This window comes from Ambystoma mexicanum, chromosome 2q, assembly GCF_040938575.1.
Source record: "Ambystoma mexicanum isolate Mex_15411 chromosome 2q, UKY_AmexF1_1, whole genome shotgun sequence".
In the NCBI taxonomy this organism is placed as follows: domain Eukaryota; kingdom Metazoa; phylum Chordata; class Amphibia; order Caudata; family Ambystomatidae; genus Ambystoma; species Ambystoma mexicanum.
The window spans coordinates 252,079,475-252,099,686 of NC_090924.1; the positions used below are offsets into that span (position 1 = coordinate 252,079,475).

General features: G+C 44.7%; 1 protein-coding gene across 1 annotated transcript in view; it reads left to right on the forward strand.

Annotated features, from left to right (window-relative positions):
• Positions 1–3,420: 3,420 nt before the first annotated feature.
• PRKAR1B (protein kinase cAMP-dependent type I regulatory subunit beta) overlaps positions 3,421–20,212 on the forward strand; it is a 2,827,796-nt gene continuing 2,811,004 nt past the window's right edge. The window contains exon 1 of the mRNA XM_069647235.1: positions 3,421–3,714. The gene's annotated coding sequence lies outside the window, so the exon portion shown is untranslated. The remainder of the gene's footprint in view (positions 3,715–20,212) is intronic.

The following is a 20,212-nucleotide window of genomic DNA, read 5'->3' on the forward strand; positions in this document are numbered from 1 at the left end:
AGCAGTTATCACGGCTACCCTGAGGGTCACCACTTGCCCCTGAATGATTGTTCCACATGTGTCACCCAAACCTGTTCAAGGACACCATTAATATATCTAACGAGATGTTTGTTTCCATTAATGATTCTCCAAAACTTAGTGGGTTTGTTAGTTAGGGATAAATCCACCAAGGCCTTCCATCGATTACATTCTATTTCATACTTATGATTTCTGATCGATTTGTGATACTCATATTTAATGGTTTTCGCCCAACGAGCAGGTTCGCTGCAATTTAGCGCTAAACGTGATATAAGATGTAGCTATTTACACGTATCACTTTTTTTGGGGGATCTGTTTATCAAAAGCCTTTTCGTGTATTCTTTTGGCCCACAGCCAGTTCTGGTGAGGTGATGAGTTTTGTGGCTGCCACTTTAATGGTGTAGTATTTTTAAACATTATTGTATTGTTTTTACTGCATTATTCTTTTATGTATGCTGATTTGTGAATAAACATCCATAAAGAGCTATTTTACATTTTAGCTAAGTGTGTTATGTGGATTATTGCCTTTCAGCATGTAACATTTCTCTTTTCACTGTGTGCTGGGGCTGTGAAAAAAGATTACTGTGCACTAATGAGAAGCAAAACAGCCAGCAAACCACAGAGGCGAGACGCTGCACAGAGAAGTTGAACCATGGCAGGCGGAAGACTCGCAGAACCGCTGTACACATAATCCGGTGAGCCCGCCTAGAAAAGCAAGCAAAGGCACGGCGAGGGGGCGGTTGAGTCTGTATGAATTGTTGAACTTTAAGTAATTTTGAATAACGATATGAAAGATTGAAAACTCAACAAGGAAGAAAGTTGATGTGATGAATGAGTTTGAAAGACATTGAGTTTTAAGAATAAACATGGTCCAAAGCAACACATGAATTGTAAGGCCGAATAGTGACCAGCTTCAGAGAAAGTTGAAAACGGATGTTAATACAAATTTGGTGGTTGAAGGAAAACCTTAAAGGATGAAAGATGGCCAACCACCTATGGAGAAACCATATGAGGAATTGGGATAAGAGAAACCCTTTGACCTGGCAGGCAAGTGAAAGCCAAATTAAGTTCTTTTGAATACTGAACAGAATGAAAGCAAGTTTTTGAGCACTAATGAACATTAAGAAGAATGAAAGAAAGTTTGTGAATCTGCCTGATATCCAGAACTGCAATATATGTGGAAACAATAATTGGCAAGAGCCAGGAGAACGCAAGAAAGTGTAACATTTGCACAGTGGCCCAACAAGTGTTGAGAAGCGGGCGATCGTCTCACGCTGCCAAAAGGTTCAGGGTGAGGCAGAGGCCTCGAAATTTGTTGTAGACGCTTGGGGAGATTATAGGGGCAGGGGAGTGTTGTTAGAAGCTACAGCATGCACGAGTTAGTGCATGTGTGGGCATATGGTGGATTGGGAGTGAAACGTGATTTTAGAAATAACACCCATATTGAAAGCGAGGCCTAACGCTGCGCTGTAGCAAGGGCAGTAGGACCAGGCCACGAACGTGGAAATAAGCATGTGCATGCGGGAATAGGTTGTAAGATGGGCAGCTGTGAGAAAGGCCAGAGCTGCAGAGATTCATAAACTTTCCATTGTCTCATTCTGCCAGCATTCATATCCTAGGAGGAATGAGCCTTGCAAGGCCATGAGGGGGCTAAGCGCTACCTGAAAAAAGTTATCCCACAAGAAGGAGGGCACGAGCCTCCGACCTTTCCCAGTTCCGACTTTAAAATATAGTGCTCAGATGCCCCTGCCCCTAGACCCCAGCATTCCAAGATATCAGCCAATTCCAGACCACCGACCATAAATCTGTTAGATTACCAATTGAGGAGAAAAGATCAGAAAGCAGGAATGGCTGCCCCCACCACTAAATCACGTGATTTGTGCTGCGAGATGCCAGGAGGGGCAAGGCAACAAACTTAAAAACCAGGGTGGAAAGCGTTGGAAGGGCACCAATGCGTCTGGGATCGTGCTGGGGTTTTTGAGTTATAGTGAGCACGAAAGTATCCTCTGCGCCTATGTCTGCAGAACCAGGTACACATTAGGTTAGAGATAGAGAATGCATTTTCTTTTTCCTAATTGGCAATTAAATGTAGCTTTGCGATCGATGATGCACCAGGAGCCCCCGTGGAAGGAGACGGACAGAAGGGGCAGGGACCAATGGCCTGGCACCCCTTATGGAGCAGGTAGCCCAAGCATAGGGTCACACCAACCAGCCATTCAGATTTGTAACCTATGTAGCTTGTCACTGATGATGCTGTGTGCCCTTTTAACGTGGTGTTTGTCCTGATTTTGGCAGAGCGCTCAGTGGCAGCAGAGTTCTTTGCTGGCGTGTCTTTATCTTTTGTGGAAATAAACATGTTCTCCTTGCAAGAGGTGTGCAGAAATTGTGTCTCCCTATTTTTTTCTGACGAAATCTCACTCTCAGGTGGTTCGGAATGTTGGCATGTATGTCTTACTGGCAGAGCCATTATTTGGCACAGCCAGCCAGGGTGTTGTTGTTTTAGTCGCAATACTGCCATATATTGTAAATGATATGCCTTTATACCCAATTGGAAACAAAAAGTGTACTGTTAAATATACAATTTTAACCTATTTTTTTTTTTATCTCTCCCGGGAGAACCTCCCCAAGGCACCACTGATTTGTTCAAACTCCAGTGCTATACTCGATCACTTGAATTACTGGGAAATATTGACACTCAAGTAAAAAATTCACCACCCACAAAATAAGTTCTTGGCCGTTTGAACCATAAAATGCCTTCTTTTGCAATTCTAAAATGTTGGGACTTTCAGCTTTTCACTTAACATGAATGAATGGGATAGATTGTTTGCTTCGTTTTGTACAATTTATTTATTTTTGTCGAGTGTGCTTATTCAGAATGCATACATGGCAACCCCCCATTTATGTGGGCGACTCCAGATTTTTCAATTAAAATCTTTGCTACTTTCCCCTTTCTCCCACCTAAAATAATTCTAACGCCAATGCAAATTCATTTCTCCCGCTTTCCATGATACAATTTCCCTCCCAGGTGCTTCAGAATGTTAGCATGTATGAGATGTTGCCATAAACTTGACTCGTAATCCACAAATATGGCGTTTGGTCCAGAATTTGCACCAGCGCCAGAGGGTCACCATAAGAAAATGGAGCGAGATTTAGAGGTCTGTGCTGTGTCCTCCACTCTTGCCTTACGTGAGTTGTTCACGAGTGCCATTTCACTACAGCTGAAAGTTTTACAAAAACCTGAAGGTTTGATCTCATTATTTACAACAGAAATAAGTGCGAAGACATGACCGTTAAGAGGGCTGCGTGTTTCTGTAGTGATGTCACTCGAAATTCCGAAAACGATGTCGAAGCTCGAGCCCATATTGTCTGACAGTGGTCGCGACTTTTACCGTACTGGAAGAGCCCGGGTCTTAGAGGCGGTCCGCTATTGCGTCACAGATGCTTGAAGCGCACGTCCGTCGCGGCATCACCGAGCTTCCTGGGAAAGACCGAGCCGCTGGAACATCCTCGCCCCTGCTCTTTTGCTTACTACCGGCAGTGGCAGCTGCCTGCTGCCCTTACACGGGGACCAGTTGACCGGCGGCGACGGTAAAGGGGGGCGCTTCCTTGGCAACACCTGGCGCACTGTGACCACGCCTCTCCCTGTCGCACAAGCAACCCTTCTCCTTGGGCAGAGCAACCTTATTTACAAAATAGGTAATCTTCAGCTTCCTTTCCTCGGGTATAAAACAGTTAAGTTGCTGTGTGTATCATTGAAAACAGGATCAGGTACAGTTCGCATCCCCGGTTGCTGCCACCTTTCACATGGTCTAGGCATTTTTTCTTATGCAAAAGGTTAACATTTTGAGGGATGTACAATAACGTTGGAATACACTGAAGGAAAATATGCATTTACATTTTTGGAAGGGTAGGCACAATTTTAAACATTTGTGGTCAGTATCTAAACAATTATTGCGTAAATAAACGTTCGATAGAAATCTCCCGCTATCGAAATGACAAGCGAAGCAGTACTGCTTTTATGTGTGTTTCTTGACTTTAAGATAGCTGCTTTGTTCCGGTTATTTGCGCCTCCCATCAAGGCATTAGGCTTTCGAGTTCTGTGTGTTAAATCCCTGCAGCCTTTTTTTTTAACCTGGATGAAAATGAGCAGAATCAATATTATAAAGTGTGTGAGGTTTATTTTATTGTTATGGTGCCATACAATGTTAAATGTAAACGTTATGTGATTTAGTAAATAATCATACAAAATGATTACTGGACCTACAGTAAGGCCGTACAAGCATCCAACGCGCGATGAAGCATTGCGTAGAGAGCACATGGGGACACAGCTTCACCAATCGGGCTCCGCACGTGCACTGTCTTGTTCGTGGCGTGACGCCCTATTTATTCAACCTGCGGCCAGACATCACCCGTATCATGTCGCTTAAAGGAACATAATCACACTCTTCCTTTTTCATGTATTTGGAAAAAAACACGACAAGAACATTTTAACCAGACCAAACATTTGCCTCAGGGCCCATAAACATAACAGTGGTCCTCATCATGTATTTACTATATAGTCTTGCAGCCAGACTGGTGACCTTCTCTACTCCCTTTGAGGAAACCTTCCTTTGGACGGGTCAGGGCTGGGTCTACTATCAATTCGGGAGCCCTTGATTCTTCAGTTTGTCCATCATCATCATTCGCTGAAAATCCGTGATCATCTTCCTCCATCCTCTCCTCCGAAGGGTGCAGTCAATGGTCCGCTGGTGTGGGAACTTCCGATCCCACCTTTGTTACGTCCATTGGACGGCGTGACCATTGACATTCTCGCATCCATAACCTCCAGTGGTCTGGGCTCATATGTTGTGGACAATTTGCCTTCTAGATAACAGCTTCTCAGCAGGACCGTATCACAAAGGGCTAGATTGTAGTGCCTCAAGCCTCTTCAGACATTCTCATACTCATTTCTCACCCTACGATCTTCTGCCATTGCGTAATCTTCTATTTCTCCTGGTATCCGTTACTCTGGGTCTGGTATCTGCCTCCAAGGGCATATATTGAATACGGCCTCTGCCGGGGAACTCCCATTGAGCAATGCAGGATGGTTCAGTATTCTTGCAGGAATTGATACAGTGCTCTTGATAGACATGATCCTTGGCCGTGGGCAATCCTAAACACTTTGTTCACTGTGCTTATGAACCTCTCAGCTTCTCTATTCGCTGTTGGCCACACCATTGTTATTTTCCTATAGCGAATTCCACACTCCCGCATGTACACAGCAAAACCCTCGCTCAGGAACGACGGCCCATGGTCGGAGCACACTTCTCCCAACAGTCCACGTTGTTGCAAATCTCTTTTCCAACGTCGGCAATACATCTGACACTGGTCGAGGGCACAAACTCGACCTCCGGGTATCTTGACTACTGGCCGATTGCGACCAATAAATTCATTTGTCTTCCCGTGGACCCAAAATTAACCCGGACCACCTCTGATGGCATGGAGGTCCATGGCATGGATTCAATTCTTGGCTCCCTTTGCGCTGGGGCAGAGGCCGACACCAGATGCATCCTTTTGCAAAGTCCTCAACCCTCTCTTCGAGTCCTGGGAACCACACTTTCACTAGGCTTAGTCTTTGCTGATCCCAGGTGTCCTTGGTGGGCCAAATCAATTACTCTGGAGACCAAAATGGAAGGGATGACTATCTTCGACCCCCTCCGCCCCCTCAACACCAGTCGATTGTCTGTGAATGTGAGTTCGGTTTTGACCCTACAAAGTTATTCCAGTGTCTTGCGGGCTGTACCTGTCCTTTTATCCAAGCTTGCAGCACCCTTCTTCAGTCCCCGTTGGTGATGGCGTCCCTCAGAATGTGGAAACAATCATCCTTCTCGAAGCTTTCTCTCAACTACTCCACCAACATCGAGTTAGGCATTGCTGCCTCAGTGAGCAGGTGTTTAAGTCCTCCGTTTCAGCTTCATCTTGTTCCAAGACCGACTCACAGGATTGAGGTGCCTAGAGAAATGGGCTGCAGCATTGCTGTATCTCAGGCGATAGATTAGGCTTACATTATATTCAAGCAGTGCCAACATCCATTTTTCGATCCTCGCGCGTTGTTTGGACATGGATCCAGCCATGATCAGGATCCATGGTTTATGATCAGTTATAACTGTCACAGGCGTCCCATAAATATACTAATGAAAATGTCTGCAGCCCTACACCACGTGCAGTGCCTCTTGCTCAATATGCAAGTATCCCTGCTCTGCTGCGTATATGGCTTTATTTGCAAAAGCCACTGGCTTCACATCACCATTCTTGTCTGAATGAGTGAGCATCGCCCCCAGACCGAATGGGCTCGCATCCATGATCCCTTTCGAACTTCTTTCCAGGTCCAAAAATGCCATTGAAGTGTCAGCAGTAAGATCTGATTTGATACTTCCAGCGAGTCCATCTCCAAAGGGTGCCCTTTTTTTACGCTCTGTAACGGCTCAGATAGGGGGGCAAGGTCTCTAAGAAAACGCCCATAGTATATTACCATGCCTAAGAAACCTTGGACTTCTGATACGTTCACAAGTGCTTTGGTGTCTTGAATGTCTCCCACCTTGGCTGGGTCAGCTGAGACACCCCTTTGCTGGAATATGAACTCAAGGCATATCTTCAGAAACTCGCATTTGTCTTTGTGCAGTGTGAGCTGAAGGGATTGAATCCGTTCAAAAACCATCTCCAATCTTCACACTCTATCTTCGCAAAAACAGGAACATCATCACTAATGTTAAGAGGGCCAGGGATACCAGCCAGTACCCCTCTCACCGTGTTTTGAAAAACTTCAGCCGGTAGAGGCCCCAGTGTTTGGTAAAAGTTGTGATGTACAGGCACTCTGGATGCAGGGCTAGCTGATGGTACTGTATTGCTGGAAATGCATTGGAGGGACAGGGCCTCCATGTCCTTGTCCTGCAGTCCTTTTATCATGTGTGTTCTGTGTTATTTTCTGCACAGGAGTCCAAGTGCAGCTCTTCCTCTTTTTGATCTTGGTGAACAGACCCTTGGGATAACTGTATGGCACCCATGGGTGGGGGTACAACCCTGTATTCCTAGTGTATGTTTTTGGGCACCTGTGTGCGGCCCACAGAAAAGGCTATGGGTTGGTGGCAGCTCCATGCTGAATTTGACAGGTGCTCTGAGTATCCTCCGTTTTGGGATACCCAGGCCCTGACATTGGAATCAGTTGATTCCTGATGGGAGTCAAGATGGCCCCTGTGGCCTCTTGCTTTCTATTGCCTGTTACTTTGTTTTCCCAAAGTCCTGGGAAGCCTTGACTCTGTCCCTTCCCCTGACCGGCTGTTGGGTGGAAATTCCATATATGGTATTGTGGGGGAAGTCCAGGCCAGACTGGCTGGAGCCTTCCCAGTGACTGTATAGTGTGGGTACACCCTTTTGGGTGGGACCTGGGTGAATGGAGTGTGTGACCAATATACATTTCATGTTATGGGTGTCTGGTCTCTGGTGTGTGCCACAATGACTGAGAGAGCTCTGCCCGAAACTGGTATGAATGCAGTGTGGAGTGCTGAATGGCTCGGTGCTTGTCCCACTCCACATTCCTTGTTTTGAGTGTCTGGATGGAGAAGAAGGGCCTCAATGCAATGTCAGCCTGTTTGGCTGCCTGTCTGCTGAATGTCCCTCTGAATGATTGGCTCCCTGAGCCTCGCTCAACAGTGTGAATAAGAGACGGAACAGTATATCTGGGGACCTCTTACTGACTGGAATTGTTCAGAAGCTGAAGTCGAAAGTTGATGCTTACCTTGAAGCCCAACTGGAAGAAGAAGGCTTTGCTGCTGCTTTCTTTCGACGCAATCCAAAAGCTGTCGTGTCTTCAACAACTGATCCAAGAGAGGACCTGGCTGGAGACCTCTTCCCGAGCTATGAGGGAGCATCGTGCACCAGCTAACCTTTACCAAGGCTCCCTGGAAGTCAGTCCTCGAAAAGCTAGCAACTGGAGACTGGGACTGCAGAGGAATCAAAGTGAAGCACCCGGACATTGAAGTCCATCGCCGACCACCATTGCCTAAGAACACTTTGAATCAAGGACTCCCTTGCTCATCACCGTTGACTGCTTTTTCACACCGGAGAAAGTCAAGGTTGCTGACAGACCGAGGAGAATCCCCCGGTGAGGTTTCCCCCCAACCGAAGTCCACAAAGATGCTGACGAAGATTGTTAGGCAGAATCCTGTGCAGTGCCCTTAGGGACCACTACACAGAATTAAGTCCACAAGTGGTAATACAAGTTCACCTTTGGTACAAGCCTGTACTACTATGTTAAAGTGGTAGCAGTAGCGGAGCAGCCAGGCTTATCTCAAGAGTATATGAGCAGTAGCAGAGATTACACATATGGACCACCATTACTGTGACTCAAGCAAACACTGACTCAAGGTTTCAGGTAAAAATATAAGTACATTTATTTTAAAACCATCTGTAAAACACACTTCTATTAATATAAAATATACTATAAAATATACTACAAAATATACTATAAAATATACTACAATCAACCAATTCTCTTAGTACAACTTAGCTCAAGGTAAGTACCCTGTGTTTAGGCAGACCGGTGTTGTGAAACAAAAGCGTCCCCGGGAATACGTTTGCGATACATTTTTGACAGTTCGGTCGTATTAAAGAAACGCGTATCCGCGGCAAGAAATGTTACCGGGGCAAAAACACACTTAGCACCCGGGCTAACTAGAGAGAGTTGGGGGCAAAAATCATGGGCAATACATTTGTCAAGGCAGACAGAATCAGAGAACACTTGCTGACGAATAATACAAAAGTCAATAGGCCGGAGCCAGTGTCAAGTGGAACCGGGTTCCTGTTGTCGAGGATCACACAGTCAGATAGTTCAAGATTCAACGTTGCCAGGAGCACTTAGATATTGTCAACGGAGGAAGCAAAAGTGATAAGACAGAGGGAAGACAAGGGCAAGCTTTGGAGGGGGAGGAAAGGGATTCACCCTAATTCCTCAAGCAGAACAAAGTACCTTATTCAGTGAAGAGGCTGGTGCGACGGCAGTTGTTCCTGGTGGTTTCCTGCAGACCCACGGTTCCTGGAGCTTCGGTACGAAGGAGAACGTCTGAAGGAGTCTGCACCACACAGGGATGAAACCGGCAGCAGCGACGGTGAATAAAAGGTGCGCTCCTTAAAAACAGGAGAGGCTCTTCAGATGGCCATCTGGACCACTACAGCAGTGTGCAGCGATTTCGACCAAGACGAGGATCCTCTGGCTGTGGAAGATGAGCTGGTTATCCCCACCAAGCTCAAGGGAAGAAGACTCCAGACTGGATCTCCTCTGGCCGTTGAAGGGTAGATAGCTCAGGACTGCTGCAGAAGCCTGCCAAATGACGGTGAACAAAGAAGGCAAACCTGGTTTGCCACGCAAAGTAAAACACAAGAAGGATTTTAACAAAAAGAAATGGCGAATAAACCCGACCGGAGCCAAAAGAAAAAGTATTTGGTCAAGCGGGTTTATGTTCGAGGCTAATCTAATAGCCTAAAACAATACCACGTTTATATAGTATAATCGCGGTAGAAAAGTTAGGGTAGATGCCGCTGCCACCAGCCAAGTCTAAATGTTAAAAGAGCGAAACAATGCTCTAGAAGGTACCGAAAAAAAGAGTTCAGGATTAACCCTAGCCAGTACTCCATGTAAGATGGGGTGTACTGGATCTGTGGTTAAATGACTAAGTAAAGTTAATGGCAACTTTACCCTTTTCTGGGGGACTGTAGTCAGCCTCAGAAATGGAGTCGTGGGAAGTCTAAAAGACAACCCTGTGTCACTGCACTGAAGGTGCTGTGTAACACACGAAAGAAGGGGGCTACTGAGTCCACATTCACAAAAACAGATGAAATACACATGGCAAAACACAGGAAAGAGTGGGGAAAAGCTCACACTCTTACCAAGTGGAAAAAATAAACTCCAGAAATCCAGCAAAGCTGCTGGGGGACTCACTAGGTAAGGGAAATTAGCCAAAGAAGGAGAATTCTCCCTAACAAAGATCCGAAAGCCTGCCGTGGCCGAGTCATGATCGCCGACGCCAAACACTGATGGCCCGACGCCCTTGCTGGGCCTACGTTCTTCATTGACTCTTTGCGGCAACAGACTATCGTCGTTGAGGTGCACTGCATGCCTCATCTTTGCAGGACGTCCACGACCGATCGTCAACGAGCACCGCCAGGCTGAAGCTGTGGCCCAATGTCATTGTTCCCTCTTCTCTTTGAGGGATCTTGATGATCTGTGGCTCCTGCCTTAAAGGGAGTCCACTCAAGAAGGATCCGTCGACGAACACTGCTAAACCAGGTACATTGGGGTAGTAGAATATTTGTAGAAGGAAATAAGACTCTGCTAAGCAAAACATGGACTGGGCTTGTCAATATCTTATTTCCAGGTTGCCCAGGTGGGGGGCATCCTCATACAGAACTGTGCCTTTGATAGAGACCCAGTATTCTGCCAATTGTTTAACAAACTTGTTTACCTCCCAAGTCTATTGTTGATACCTTTTGCTATTGATTTGTATGCCATTTGAAGCTGTCAGCAGTTGGTGCATTTTAATGGAGTCAAGCGTTAACAGTGGTACCACATAGATATTGTACATATTTATCATTATAGTATTGCCTGAGCACAAAGTGTGTTATTGTGTGTCTATAATTTGAACCTTATTTATATAAAGAACTGTTATCATTCACATAGTGTGTGGACATTCCTTTTTGGGGGCTTGGGGACTACACTGTACTTAAGAACCAGCCCGCATCACCTCCTGAGAGCTAAGCCGTGATTGCATTGCTACCGCTTAGAGAATCTTGGCTGATGTGCTCTGTGCTTCTACTCTGCCATATAGAGGGCAGGAGTACAGATAACCCCCATCCAGTCTTTACAGGTACTCTGCCCACAGGCTCAACTTTGAAAAGAAGACACCCGCTGCAGATCTGTCAGTTATATGCCTCTCCCACTTGATGGCTTTATTGGGGAGGCACATGTCCACACATGTGCACACAGAGTCCGGTTGCTTCGGTTTGCGAGCCACCACAGCGGGCGAAACCCAAGGTGTGGGACCCTCCACCGATTCAATTATGTCCAGCCGAACCAGGTTGTCAAGTTCTTTCTCCAACAGGTCCCTTCGGTGGAATGGCATTCTACATTGTTTCAAGGCGACATGTTGTACCAATTAGTTGATATGTAGATGAATGCGGTCACACTTCAGCTTGCCTATCCCCTCAAATACATCATCTAACTTCTCCAACAACATCTGGACATCTTCTTGATACACACCAAAAGCAAAACTCACTATCTCTAGGGCTTCCACAGCCAAACAGACCAACAGCGTGTCGCCACTGACTTTGGTGACAGAAAATGTTGCCTTTATTTTCTTTCCTTTATGCTTGAAGTCAGACACACACATTCCTTCTAGTGGAAGGAGCAATTTTCCCCCAAATGTGAAGATGTGTACATTGGATTTGTTCAGAGCCAAGGGACCCTCCAAGGAGACGTATTGTGAATAGGCCATCACATTGACCGATGCCCCCGGGTCCACAAGCACAGGGACGTCAGTCGCGTTAACACTCACCACACATCTGGGCTGGCATTCCTTCTTTTTGTTCATCTCCCTCACACTCAAAATGAAGAACACATCTTCCTCTTTATCATCCTCAGCCAGATATTCAACTGGGACTGTCGCAGGTTCGATCGTCGCCACTTTGGGTGATTGGCTCAGAGCATGTGGGCGCAGCCTCGCAAAAGTTTGGCTGGCACATGTGAATGGCACACCCTCACAAAATGATTTTCAACACCACACTTCCTGCCATGTGTGTCCCTTTGCTGGACAATCTGCAGAATGTGGCAAGTCGTATCCGCACTGCAGGCACGATGGCAGTGAATGCAGGCCCTTTCTCTTGCTTAGTTCACGTGGCCTTCTTGACAGGCCTACACGCTTGTTCCTTGTCAACCACACATGCCTCCTCTGGCTTAACTGTCTCATGGCCACATCCATTTTTGATGCCCTCACCTGCACCAGTTCAGGAGACCGACCCATCTCAAGGATTCGGGCTGACGTGATACCTTGCTCTCTCAAGATTTGTCATCTCATTTTGCTAGATGAACAGCCTTCAATCAGCTGTTGACAAACAACCTCTTCTTCATTGTTCCATGCACAAGAGGTGGCAGTGTTTGAGACTGCTATGAAATGCATCTAAGGATTCATCCTCCTTTTGCTTAGCTGAGCACATAGCAAACAGTTCATAATCCAGATTCACCATTGGGGTGTAGTATTCACTCCGTACATTCTTGGAGGCTGTGTATGAATTATCCCCAGGGCGCAGTGTTTTGAACACCTTATACACTTCCGGCCCTGCAGAGTATAGTAGCGTTGACCTATTAGCACTGTCGTAAACCCCCATTACCCCTCCCCCAGAGCATCAAAGTGCATTTCAAGCCTCTCCAACCATAATGCCCACTGTGGGCCCAAACTAGACGGGGCGCCGGCTACAGCAAACTCTTTCAAGGTTGCCAGAGATCCCTGTTGTCTGGGTGTTGGAGGTGCACCCGCGCCATCAGGTGGCCCTTCAGTCGTCTTTCTTTTCGATCCGGCCCAGTGCCAGGGTGAAGCTCTTACCCTGCTGATGGCACGAGCACTCAACTGCGGAGCCGCCAATCAGGGGTTTGAGGTATGTGGGAGGGTGTGCTTTTGTACAGTGACACAACAGAGTCCAAATGTAGGGAGGAGCAAGTCCTCAATCACTGGCTATGAGTACCTGGCTTGGCAGGAGAAAAGGAAAAACAAAAAAAAATGTTCTCGTCCCCATCCGAAAGTGCACAAGCACTCCTGTATGGAGCTGCAGACTCGAGAAGGGAGTCAATTCGGGCACTTCCTTGTGTGCACACTAAGCTAAGGAATTTTTATTTTGTATTTTTTATTTCATTTCATTTAGTTTTTACAAACTTTTCGAAATTTATGACTATAAGAACACATTGCATGTGAGAGACAAAAAAGGAAAAAAAACTTAGAATTCAAAAAAAGTAAAATCTTAATAAGACATAAACTATATAAAAGAGAAAAAATAGCAACATTTCCAAATCCACAGTTAGACTACTACTGAAACTCAGCATCTTGCTTCTATACATTAGTTTTCAGCTATTCAAGATAGTCCATGGCTTTACTTATTTAATATTCTATTCACTCTTGTGTTTTTGCATTCCTTCACTTTCTTCTGTCGATCGATAACATCACCTCTCTTTATGTCGGCTCCACGTCAGCTGATTTTATTGGTTTGGTCTCTAAACATATTTGGATTTGGTCTAGGAATCTCATTGTGGCGATCCCTAGGGTTTTGCTCTCGCCAGTGTGTAGATGCCTCCACCATTCTTCTGCATTGTATGTCAGAACTCGGTTCATCTCAAGCCTTAAACATTGTTCGCGTTGATCTTTTAATTCAGCACAAAACAATATCACATGCTTTAGGTTTTCATCTTCTCTAGCACACAACCTGCACTTGGAGTTACTTGTTTCAATTGACCTTCTCCAAATTAGAACTTATTTGTTTCGAAGATATTTAATCTGAAGGTATAATTTTCTTAGTTGTTTGCACGGTGATAACATTAAATAGTTTGCAAGTGTGTTACGTTTTTTGGCTTCTGATGGTGCATTGTTCATACATTTTTGTGCCGCTCTTTTCTCACATACTTGGATCCAGTCTAGATCTAATAATTTCTTTTTCACCAGCTCGGGGTTCTGCCATAATGTTTGTTCATCTGACCCCACCTGTGCAAGAATCTCTTTGCACTGGCTCTTCCATTCATCTAATGCAGATTGCCTTATACTCTTCTTTTGACTTAAAATTTTAACAGATGGTAAATTTGCTTCTGCGTTCGTTTTTCTAAACAGGGCCAACTTGTTCCAGGCAACCCGTGCATTGAGTGATGAAACCCCTGCTTCATACAGCACACAGGCCGTTGGCGTTCCTTGAGGAATTTGCAATATTTTCTTCCAAAAGACTCCTTCACATCGTGACCATACCTTATGATCAACCCCGAACATATTTTCAGCTCCATACGTGAGGATTGGAGTCACTTTTCCTTGATAGAATCTTCTTACGGGATCATACGTAAATTTCCCGTATTTTTTCTGTATGATGTTACCTTGCGTTGTGAGCTGTTTGCAACTATTTAATAGCTTTCTCAACATCGGCTCGTCGTTTATGCTGGAATTAATTATGGTTCCTAGATATCTTGTATAGGGTACCTTATATATCTTTTTTGGTCCTACATACCATGATAACTTCTGATTTTTGGATTTCCATCCTCTTAAGTTTTCCAGCACCAGAATTTCGGATTTCGCAGCATTGATCTCTAGCCCCAGATCTTCAATAAATGTTCTAAGAGCCGTTAGTTTTCGTTGTAGACCAATCGGGGTGCGGTCCAAAATTACCATGTCATCTGCGTATAGAATGTGATTTATCTCAACTCCATTTATAGATGGTGGAAACGACACCACCGATGCTAGTGCAGGTCCTACATCAGCAATGTAGAAATTGAAAAGTGTCACTCCTAGTGGGCATCCTTGTTCGACACCCCTCTCGGTCGGTATCAGTCTTGTTAGATTTCCTTCTTTGTCTAACCTCACTTGGATCGAAATTCCAGAGTAAAGATCTTTTATCGCCTGGAGCAGACATGTATTGCACCCTTTTTTTTTTAGTTTCGACCATAGGCTTTCTCTATCGACTCCATCAAAGGCATTTGCCATATCGATAAATGCCAGATATATCTTTTGGCCAGTTCTTATCGCGTCGATTTTCAGGAGATTTAACATAAGTAAGTTAACACTACAGCCGACTCTCTTGACAAATCCCGACTAGCGTTTGTCAAAGATTTCTTGTTGCCGAATCCACTCACTTGGGTGTTGTAATATTAACGATGCAAACACTTTTCCTAGTACGTCAAGTAGTGCTATTGGCCTATAATTCGCCGGATCGGATCGAATGCCTTTCTTAAAGATTGGCACTATGAGCCCCTGTTTCCAATTTGTCAGGATTCTGCCTTCTTTTGTTATCGCAGTGAACAGGGTATAGCAGAACTCTGTCCATTCATCTACATTTCCTTTTAAGTCTGCATTTGACAAGCCATCTGGGCCTGCTGAGCGTGACGCATTACTTTTTCTGATGATTGTTCTAATGTCGTCTCTCGCTATTTCTAATGTCCAGGGTTGGCTTGTATCCATCTTTGTCAGACTTCCCTTTTTTCTTTTTTTGAATAGCTCCGCGTAGTGCTTTCCCTACTCTTTTTTTCTTGTACTGCGCTTGTCTATAGTGCTTTTTCAGTGCTCTGTGTATCATTTAGTATGGCCCAAAAGCCTCTCGAATTCTTTTGATTTAGAGCTTTCAGTATCACCTCAGCATCTCTTTGTTCCAATCTCGATCTATGTTGTTTACACCAGTTGTTATATCGTTTTTTAATCCTTTTTATTTGACTTTTTTCATATTCTGGTTTTTGATGACAGGATTATCCTTATTGCCTTCCTTAATTCTCTTTTTCTTTTAGTCACCTCGGGGGTCATAATGATGTTTTTGAAATCCCGGTCTGTTCAAGGAGGGCCACTTTTTAGTTTTGTAAACCTCAAGGAACTGTTGGTATTCGATTGAAACGACTGAGCTCAGCTCTTGGTATTGTTGTAGCTGGTTGGTTACTGACACAATGTCCTTCTTTCCCATCCGCAATCTGTTTCGGCCTGGTACCACCGATATTTCGTGTCTCCGTTGTTCCCTTTTCTCTAATTTACTTTTGTTCCATTTAACTGCTACAATATGATGGTCACTTTGTTCCGTTGTGTGTACATTCAATGAGATCATTTCTGCCAGAAGATTCTCCGAAATAAAGATGTAGTCTAGAATAGATCTTTGGGTACCTCTTTCCCAAGTCGGTTGCGCCGGTATATCACCACCGGTTACTCCATTCATCATTATGAGATTTCTCTGAACTGTTTCTTCTAGCCAGCGGTCACATTTTATCCTCGCTCTACATTTTAGTACCGTCGTCGACTGCGAGATCTCATCAGTTTCATATTGAAGTCTCCACACATTATCATTCTTGCTTTTGGATCCTCTGTTAGGATATTATCAATTACATCTAGTAGATCATCTTCAAATTTTTGATGGAATTTTGTTGTTGAATTACAATACACATTGATAAAATGAAAGGCTTTGTGGAGCCCTGATGATTGGAACTCAGATACAATGTAGCTCCATTGTATATAGGGTGATATATTTTTTGATGACTTAATTCGCAACCCACATTTCCTGTTGACTAACGTGAGTTGACCTGTCATAGGGCGGCCTTTTGTTTTTTTAATGGCTGGGTTAAACGCCATTTCGAACCCCTCAATGCATGGTATCTCTCCGTTATCCATGTTTCCTGCAATACGATAAGATCTGCCTTTGTCATAATTTCTGGAATTTGATTCACCAAATGTGAGTGGCCTCTCGTATTCCAAGAGGTTATCACCAAGTTGGCTCTTTCATCTAGCCATTAGCTCTTCTTTGCTCCATTCAGGGATGGGGCTAGCCATTTCCAGGCTAAGCCTTCTTCACTGTTATCTGACGAGTCTTCTATTAGTGCAGCATTGTCTTCTTGTGGGTTCTCTATTGTTATTTTAATCTTTTTCAGCTGTATCTCTTCACTTAACCACTGCTGCCTTGTTTCCTCTTCATCCTCTAATCTTCTCGACGCTTCTTCTCCTTTACTTTTTTTGGGCCTTTTGGATAACTCGTTCAGTTGGTCTTTTGGTTCAATACCGGGCTGATTGCTTTTGCCAATTGAATCATCTCTCTCCGATTCCACCAGTGCATTGTCGACTTCATAAACCTGATAGCCTGCGTCCAAAAGATGTCTTTCACACATTATGACTTGCTCAGCCACCTTTTTCTCGTTAATATGGAGCAACACGAATTTCTGTAGGGCATCTGGTATCAGTTCGACGCGGTCTATTCGTTGGCTCTTTATTGTTCTTAGTACCGGGATCTTTTGGAATAGTTGCAGAATCGTGTATCTATTTAACTGCGCATCGCTCTTCTTTTCTATTTTCTCAACCAGCACCCTGTATGACTTTTCTTTACGAACATTATCCGTTCTCTTAGTTGTTATATTATTCTTTGGGGCAGTATCTGGTGTTTTTGTTTCTCCTAAACTTATTTTCTTAGCCCCCATCATTTGTTTCATCTCAGACTGGACCGCACTTTGAGAGTCCATAGATGTTATATCTCTGTGTTCTTCAATTGTCTGGTGATGCGAACTCGAGGCCCGTTTCTCTTCAAGTGTAAGGAACACTTGACCGATTCCCTCATTTAGATCTTTATTCTTTTTTAGGAGGCTCCTCTTTCCCCAGTGATTTCGGCCAAGTAATCGTTCTTTTTCCTTTAGTCAACTTCATTTTCGCCAGTACCATATCTTTTGGGAGTGAGCATCTTTTAAATCCTGCTTCTTTATTCCCAATTTGAATTTCCTTATCCGTCTTTTGCTCTTTTACCGCCTTTTGTTGAGTATTCTCATCTGAAGACTCATCCTCTTGTTCATCTACATCTTGGGCGCTATATGTTGACAAGTTTATCAGCTCTTCGTCATCAGCTTCTTCCTCAACTTCTTCATCTATAATCCTCTCTACGGACGTTGAATTTTTCTCAATTACATTTAATTTAGCTCCAGACTTGCTACTTGTGGATTGCCGTTCTGGCTTCTGCTTTTCCACTTCTTCGATGACGCCATGGTCTCCTTTTTTATTTTTTGAGACCATCGACTCTGGATTATTCACAGTTATGTTTAGGGCTTTGATATTTCGAAAGAAATTAGTTGAGCTTTTTGGATTTTGAAACTTTTGTTTCTGTTGATTTTTAGTTTTTTTCTTGCTCGGAAGGAATTACACATCCCTTGCACTCAACGTTTGCTAGTCAGTGTTGTATCTCCCAATGATCAGCTGGAACTCAGAGTTCCAGTGGGAGGGGGGGCCCTCCTCCACCAAGCGTCTACCTCATCACCAGTATAATAAACCCGTACAAGCCTCCAACGCGCGATGAAGTGCCATGCAAAGAGCACACAGCGACACAGCTTCAATAGTCAGCTACGCACGTGCACTGTCTTGTGTGTAGCGTGACGCCCCATTTATTCAACCTGCGGCCTGACGTCACCTGCATCAGGCCGCTTAAAGGAACCTCACCACAGGTCCCACGCAACATTAGATACTCTTTTAAAAAACCATTGTGTCAATAAAAATAGTTAATGTTACGTTTAGTTCTTAAATTACTTAAGTCAGATATTCAAGAAGAGCAGCTATGAGTGACAACTGAAAGCTGTTCATGGACAGTAATCAAAGTTAGTACTATAAAGAATTTGCGGGTCAAAACACATTTTGTAAAATACTTCTTATGCCCCACATACAAATATCTGGGGGGACCACAAAATCCTAAATAGGTAAGGAAACTTTAAAAGACATGGGGCCTTGTAATTAGTGGCCTAATCTAGACAGTTACATTTTCATATCGGAAATGAAAGGGAGCAAAATAAAAATGTTTATGGTGTGTTAAATATAATCCCTAGATTACTTACCGGTAATCCTCATTATTCCTAGTGCCACTCTTCCTCAATGTATTTACTTTGGAGGCCAAGCCTCCCTTGATAGGAACCCCAATTAAACTGTTCTGCTCCCCTCCAGGAGGTATACTTCCATCTACCATACTACCTCAGTTAACCATTTCCCACCAAGGATTATGGACCCTACCATCCCACACTGAGCAAGAGAAAGGTGGGGCGTCTGGGACACGTGCTGTGAAGAGGAAGTGCTTGACTAGAGTAATGAGGATTACTGCTAAGTAATCTAGGCATTACCCCATCCCTCTTCCTTGTCCCAGCTCTTTATTTTGAGGAATACCAACTAGCATGATGATTGGGTCTATGAAACACCACAGAACACATATGTATGCTGCAACACACTCCACCACTATGTTTATTAAAAGATTTCTGGCACCCACTTCCTTCAATCCGTGCCTGCATCTAGAACACCAATGCGAAAAACGCAGGCTTCGTGACTGGCTACATTTAACTGATAATGTTTAATGAAAGTATTTCTGTGGACTTTGGATGCAGGCCAAAATGGGGAAGGCCATGTGGGAGACCCCCAGGCTGAGCCACAACTTTGTGCCTGGGATAAACAGACCTGTTGGGGGTGTATTGTGTATGCAGGTGGACTGACCGAAGAGGGTGCACACCCATGAATGCACCAGAGTCTTCGGTCAGGTCAGAAATTGGGAACAGATTTAGACTTATTGCTGGCAGAGTATGTTGGGCACGCTGGACACGGATGTTTGTCTTACAGGGCTGCGAGCACAAGGCAGAACATCAACTGTAGGCACACAGGCTAGGCACATCCACTTTATTGGGACTCAGGGGCCTGTGGAGTACCCGTGGATGCAGGGGCAGAGAAGGGACACCAAGGTAAGAAGGGAAAAGTTGGAGAGGAACAAGCTGAGTGGGGAGGCTTCTGGGAAGGAGAAGAATGGGCGAGAGAGACAGTGGGAGACAGAGAGAAAGAATGGGGAGCGAGGGGAGTGGGGCGCAAGACAAATAGCTGGTGTGGAGATAGTGGGAGAGGGGAAAGAAGTGGCTGGTAGACAGGGTGAGGGCTGAGTGAAGGGGGGGGAGAAGAAACGAAAAGAGAAGGGGATCAAGGGAGAGAGAACGACAAAGAATGAGAAGGGGAGAGAGAGAAAGAGGGATAAGAGAGGGGAAGAGATGGAGAGGAAGAGAAAGAGCGAAGAGCAGGGGCAGAGGGTGGAAATCTAGAGCAGGTTGGGCAGAAAGGCAGAGAAGGAGGGCACAGAAAGAGAATGGTGCCTGCTAAAGTGCCTCCGCAGCTTCTCTGCCCCGACCCACACGTTCAGAAATTAATAAGGACTCCATGGGGGATTTTTGGCAGAATTACCACAGCAGTAAATCTGGCACGGTTATTCTGCCAGAATTTGGCAGAAAGCTGGTGGATTTACCTCCGGCTCATAGCTGGAGGTGAATCCTCCAACTTTCTGGAAAAGTTATATTTGGGTGCTGTGTAAATTTGGCAGTATACGTAAATACTGCCACATCTTTACCCACACAGCCCAACTTGTAATAAGACCCAATGCCTGCTATTCATACGTTGCAGTA